Below are 6,650 nucleotides of genomic sequence, written 5' to 3' on the forward strand. Positions count from 1 at the left end.
GAGTGTGACAGGTGTGCTTCCAGAAATGCCAGAGGACCCCTCGTCCCACCAGGCAGTGAGCCCAAGGACAAAGCCTGCAAGGCCTCCTGTCCCAGCTTTGCCCCTCACTAACACTGTGCCATCAAAGAGACTCAGTTTATCCATCTGTAAGATGGAAATTTTACTAGATGCTCCTTGAGGGCATGTTTCATTCACTCATTCATTCATTCATTCACTCATTCATCGGGCACATTGCAGGGATCTGGGAATGCATGGTGAGGAACACACACTCCTCACCTGTGACTTGTTCACAGACTAATGGGGAAGGGAGGCAATTGAGCCAATGACCCGCTTTGACTTTGGCCAGTTGAATTTCAAATAACCCATGCATGGTGACACAGCGCCATTCTGAACACCTATTAGCAGGCTGACTTTGAACCTTCGTACCATCACCTGACGTGAGTAAATTTGGCTGTAGCATGCCGGCTCTGCCTGCTGGCAAATTACGTTCCACCTTTCTTCCTTTCCTTGGCTTTTCAGCAATTGGAACACTTTGTGGCTGTCCCGGGGGTTAGAGAGACGTGTCTCAGAGGCAGCCAGGGGGAAGGGGCAAGGTGGGCAGCGTCCAGGAGCCCACCACATTTCAACTTAAGCTGCCCTGCACCCAGGTCAGCAGCAGGCACTTCCTGTGCTCAACCGTGTATTCCACAGGGAAGGGAAAAGCTTCAAGACCAGAGGGATTTTGGAAGGACGTTCGCTTCCCAGGAATGTCCCTCCTTAAGGAATGCTAGACGGGTGGTTGACTGTGACTCTCCTGCTTTCGAGCGTGTTTTTAGGACCAAGTGTGAGTGGTAATGCAGTGGGACCACGTCACCCCAGTGGCACACTCAGGGCTGCTGGGTAAGGTTGTGCATGTTGTGCAACGTGCGAAGCATTGCATCGAGCGAGCACGCAGGGGCTGAAATGCAGCCAGTGCTCCACCCGCGAGCTTGCCCTTTGCAGGGCTGCAGCAACCTGCGATGTGCTCCCCCCGAGGCAAAGGCTGCCCCGTGCCCTGGCGGTTGTGCATAGGTACCCGGGGCTGCCGTGGGCATGCCGCCGGTGGGCAGGGCCTGGCATTGAGGAAGGTGTTTCAGAGGAGAACACGCATGTAGGATGTGAGGTCACTACTCTATGGACCCTCCCCTAGAGGGCCTAACAGTGCCTCTGGTGGCTGTGAACTAAATGTTTGTTGAATGAATGCAAAAGAGCAGGGTGGGCGTTCTTCGGGATTCTCACTCAGCTCGAGCATTCTCTAATGTTCTGCTGATGATCTGATGTTGCTCAGGCTGAACGCTCTGCCTATAACCTTTCTGAGCCACACAAATTCTTAGAGCAGGTCCACTTTCAAGGTTAGGCAGGCTCTCTGTTCTGCAGAGGTTCAGATCTGAATGACTGCGTGTCACGGCCATGAACCCCGACTAGAAACTAGGGGCGAGGCCTGGGATGTCTCTAGATGGAAAGTGACACGCCCTGGAAAGCCTGTGCACGGGTGAGCAGCTGGTGGCCTTTCAGAAGACCCCACTGAAGTCACGCCCGCCTGCCTGAGGCTGATGTCCGTACCTGGCATTTCCCGAATCAGGCTCTTTATCGTTACCAGCACACGGTGGGAGAAGCCGGGCCGTCTGAGCTCAGAAGAGGCACTGGAATCTTGAGTCCAAACTCGCATTTCACTAATGAGATCATTGGGCTCAGAGACTGGCGATTGAGGGTGAAAATGTCCCCCTTCTCAGGTCCGGGGCTCATTGTAACGACAGTACCTGCCCTCGTAGTTCGTCGTGAGAACGGAACGAGTGGGTCTAAGCAGGACATTTGCAACAGAGCCTGACGGACAAAAACGGCTCAGGAAATGTTCGCAATGACAGCCACTGTGTCTGGCACTCGGTAAAGGTTCAATAAGTAGCAGTTCCCCCAGTTCCTCGTGGACATTGGAGCCCCTATTGGGTGACATGGTCAGTTCAGCACAGTGCCTGTGGTTTGTTCTTTCTCGTGTGACTCTCGTTTCAGGGGGACATTCCCCTGGTTTGTCCTGATGCTCAGAGAAGACAGGCTAATGACGGGGTTTATTGGAATTGCAAATGCATTTATTGGATTTTCAGGCATATATTTATTAGAATGCAAATGAGGAAAAGTGACCTTCTTACAGACATGCCCTTCCCTCAGCTCTAATACGATTTTTTAAAATAGGCTGTGGGAAGGGAGTTGGTGCTGGACGGCGCAGAGGGTCAGTTCGGGAGGACGAAAAAGGTCTGGGGTGGAGGCTGGGGCGGTGGCACAGCCACGTGAGTGTGCTCACTGCCCCTGAACAGTGCGCTTGAAAGCGGCTACGATGGTCAGTCTTATGTTTGCATGCTTTCCCACACAGAAACAAAGTAAGTCAGACCCTATTTCTTTAAACACCCTGCCCTTTCACTTATCGGGTTATTCTCTGTGCTGGGTGCTGTACCAAGCTTTCTCCGTGTGCCAGCTTGTAAAGAAACCCTAGAACTTGGACCATCTCACGCCTCACTTTCTAGGTGGGAAACTGAGGCTCGGAGAGGTCCAGTAACTGGCGAAGACTGCCTTTGTGAAGAGGCACCGTGGTAGGGGTGCCGTGGTGCCCCAGACACAGCATTGGAACTGAGGTCACCAGTCCAGGAGTGTCACCTTGCACTGCCCTGCTGACCATCAAATCCAAAATCAGCAGCCTAGCTATACTGCACTGAAGAACTAGCACCAAGCCCTGGCTGGCGTAGCTTAGTGGATTGAGCGCGGGCTGCGAACCAAAGCATCGCAGGTTCGATTCCCAGTCAGGGTACATGCCTGGGTTGCAGGCCATGACCCCCAGCAACCGCACATTGATGTTTCTCTCTCTCTCTCTTTCTCCCTCCCTTGCCTCTCTAAAATAGCACCGTTCTGGGTGATACTTGCTTGTGAGGCCCCTCAGGGTGGCCTGCCACTCTCTGGGATGTACTGTGACCCTGTGGTTGACAATCCCCAGCTAAGAGTTAAGAAAAGGGAAATGTGGGTGCAGCCCTGAGCAGTGGTGAGGGACACCCCTATTGGGGACATGCACATTAGGGTCTCGGGGAGAGACAGCCAAGGGCAGCTGCTGAAATCTAGCACCTTCTGTTGGTTGAGTCAGGGGCTCAACCCACACTTGGGTGTGGGGCTGTATCCACCTGGAGGAAGGACCCCCTTTTCCTCATTTGCTCAAGGAAGCTACTGGGCTGTCAGTGTCCTTGGGCGGGGGGGCAGTGCTGTCTTGTGGGACTGAGGGGTCCCCAAGTCCCACATACACTGGCTGCATACACTGGAGCCCTGGTTCACCAAGCTCTGCCCAATGACCGACCTCACGCAGTGCAGGCATTGTCTGAGAGCAAAGCCTTTGTGGCTGGGCAGACCTGGGGTGGGGTGGGGCTGTGGGGCTCAGGCTCTGCCTTTCCCTCGAGGGCCCTAGCCAGGCACTGAGGCTGCCTGGAACTCGCTTTACGGACAGTAATATGTCCACATGGTGGCTCTCCATCGGGGCGTCATGAGGGTTAATGGGTAATCCTTGTGCATGGGGGGTAGGGCACCGTGCTCAGTAAGGCCGGTCCTCATTAGTTATGATTCTATTTCCACACAGGCGCCCTGGGCAGAGTCACTGGCCCACACAGGTCCGCGGGAACCCGACTGGAGGGTGTTTTCCCGGGTAAACGCACCCACGGTTGTTTCCCTGGCATTGCCTCCCCTTGCACAAAAGCTCGGACGGCCTTGGGTTCCTAGATACGTCCTGGAGCCGCAGCCAGGTCTCAGAGCACCCCCTCCCTCCTTTCTCTGTCCATCCCCCCTCCCTTCCCTTCCTCTCTCTGTCCTTCCCTTTCTCCCAACTCCCTTCTTTCGTCCATGTCGACCCTTGTTATCCCTCCCTGTCCTTCCCTCCACCCCATCCTTGCCCCCTCCCTCCGCCCCACCCTCTCTTCTTGGCTCCCCACCCCATCAGAAGAAGGGGGCGCCTACCGTGCAGGTCCCACTGGAAAGCAGTTGGATGTATGATCCTCAGCTTTAAACAAGATGGGTGCTGAGTCCTTTATACCCCAAAGGAAGACCCTGGGTCACGTGACCCCCGCCCCCTCTCTCCTCGACAGGACAGCCTTTCATGAACAGCGGCAGGTGGGCTGCCTCCGTGGGGGAGGAGGCTTCCTAAAGCTTGGCTATGAGCAGGTGCGGGCTGCATTGTAAGAGGCCCCGTTCTGAGCCTCAGGGAGACCCGGGCTCTAATCAGAGAACAAGGGCTCCCCTGTTCTGTACCCCCACCGCACCTCAAAGGCTGGGAGGCCCAGGGATTTTGTCTCAGGTCGTCCGGGGCACCCTGGGGGTTGAAAGACAGCCGAAAGCCACACAGGCCTCCTGAAGGGAAAGAGGGCTGGCTTTGTCTGGCCCGGTTCATTCTTCAGCGAGATCTCGGGGTTGACCCGTCCCTGTCCTTGGCCTCAGGCCTGGGAACTTGATGCCTCTCTCCTTTAGGGATTTTCTGCCCCAGCTCTGGGGTGGGGCAACACGGGGCCTTATAATCAGACATCCTCGGTGCCGGGGCCAGGCCTATTACTCAGTACCTGCAGGACACTAAGCTCAGTCTCAGTCCCGAGTCCGTTACCTGGGGATGGTCCCACTCGGATGGCGAGGATGAGAGAGTCAGGGAAAGCGTGTGGGACGGTAGTGGGGCTGGCCACTTCTTAGTGCCTGCTCTCCTCTCCGTGGCCCCCGTGAGAACGGTGTCCTTTCACAGGAACACACGTGTTGAGTGTCTATCCCACACCACGAGTGCTCTCCCAGGATTTTGTCCGGACCATCCCTCCAGCAGCAGCAGGAGGGGACATCAGCTCCATTTACTGAGAGGACAAGTGGGGGCATCGAGGGTGAGGCGTTTGTCCCAGTGCACGTGTGATGGGACCGTTCTCGGCTCAGAGGTTAGCCTGGCTGCAAGACCTGTGAGTCGTTCAGTCCTCTCGGCTTCCTGAACAGCGGGGGCTGGTCCAGCGGTGACACCTGGGGACAGCTGAGCCTTTACAGAGGCCGCTGAAGGGCTTCCCCGAATCGTTAGTGGTCCTTGTGCACTGAAGCTTTTGTTTATGGATCATGGATTGTTGCCCAGCACCTCACGCGCATGGAGGGAGGAAGCTACGCTGCCCCAGCCTCTCTCACTAGCACAGAAGATACGCTGTCTCCTAAACTGTCAACTCCATGGGGATACACGGCCCCATGAGCAAAACCCGTCCTCCCAGCAGTTCCAGAGCGCGACTCCTGCTCCACGCTACGGCATAATAACACGCCGCATACTTACGTGGTTCCAGACATTTCACAGGGTTTGTGAAGGTCCGTTTTCTCCCGCTGGCCTCCCACGGGGTATGTCGGCCTTACCACTGTGGACAGTTTGGGCCCAGTGATTGTTTGTCGTGGGGGCCGACTGTCACTGTTGGGCGTTTAGTGGCATCCTAGACCTTTACCCACCAGATGCGGGCAGCGGCCTCCCTCCCCGGGTTGTGACAGACGAAAATGTCTCTAGAAATTGCTGCACGTCCTTTGGGGTTCCAGTAACCCCTGACGGAGAACCACGGGCCTCCAGCACCCCTGGAGCTCTGGCCTTTCTCTTCTCTGTGGGTGGAAGAGCGTGAGAGCAAAGGTTTTTGCCAGAACTCAGACATGAGAGAGAAAAGGCTGCTGCGTGCGAGTTCCGAATTACAAATGACATCACGACAGCACCTGCATTCTCACTTACACACCCACGCACAAGTGCCCCTGATCAGAAGTAGGAAGACATAGCCATGTGCACACTCAAACCCACAGGAGCTCTGGGCCACGCCAGACAAGCTAAGCTGACCATGTGACTTGTCGTAGGGACCTTTGGCCGAAGGTCACCATGTGACATCATAGGGTGTCAGCCTGACCTCCGCAGCAGCTGGAGGAGGAGCCACCAAGGTCGGCCACGTGGGCCCTGCATGCCCACAGGGCTGAGCCCAGGAAAAACCCAGCACCTGCGGCTTGGAGGAGTTTTCTGGTTGAGGCTACTCCATACACGTGGTCACACGTCACTGCAGGCCATACACGTGGTCACACGTCACTGCAGGGAGAAGACACCCCGCCCGTGACACCAACTCCGCTTGGAGAGGATAACGGGAAGCCGGAGCCTGGGCCCCGGGAGAGCCTTCCCTCTGCACCTGTTCCCTTCGTTGATCTCAGTCTGCGTCCTTTTGCCGCCGTAAGTGGAAAATGTGGATACAGCAACTGTTCTGAGTTCTGCGAGCCCTGGTAGCGCATCATTAATGCAGAGGATACTGATGGGGACCCCCAAGCACAGATGAGGAATCCAGGTGAGACAGCAACAAAAGCAGCTTTCTCCACCTCCTCCCCAGGGAAGGTTCCCGCCACCGCCCACTCCAGGGGCTTGGGAGACCGTCTGGTGCCACGGTCCTGCGGGCCTGAGGAGCGGCACATACCCAAGTCTGAACTAGTTGTGCAGAGAAATACCGCGTGACTCTCTCCAGAGTCCAGGGTCCGTTTTCCTCATTCAGCTTTCTGTTGTCTTCCGAAGGTCCCAAGTCTAACTCACTCCCGGTACTGCGTCAGCCCAGTGCCCAGACTGGTTCATTGGTGCCAGTGTGTCCCCTTCC

Source organism: Phyllostomus hastatus, unplaced genomic scaffold, assembly GCF_019186645.2.
Source record: "Phyllostomus hastatus isolate PE091 unplaced genomic scaffold, TTU_PhHast_1.1 phas_scaffold_21, whole genome shotgun sequence".
NCBI classification, from domain to species: Eukaryota; Metazoa; Chordata; class Mammalia; order Chiroptera; family Phyllostomidae; genus Phyllostomus; species Phyllostomus hastatus.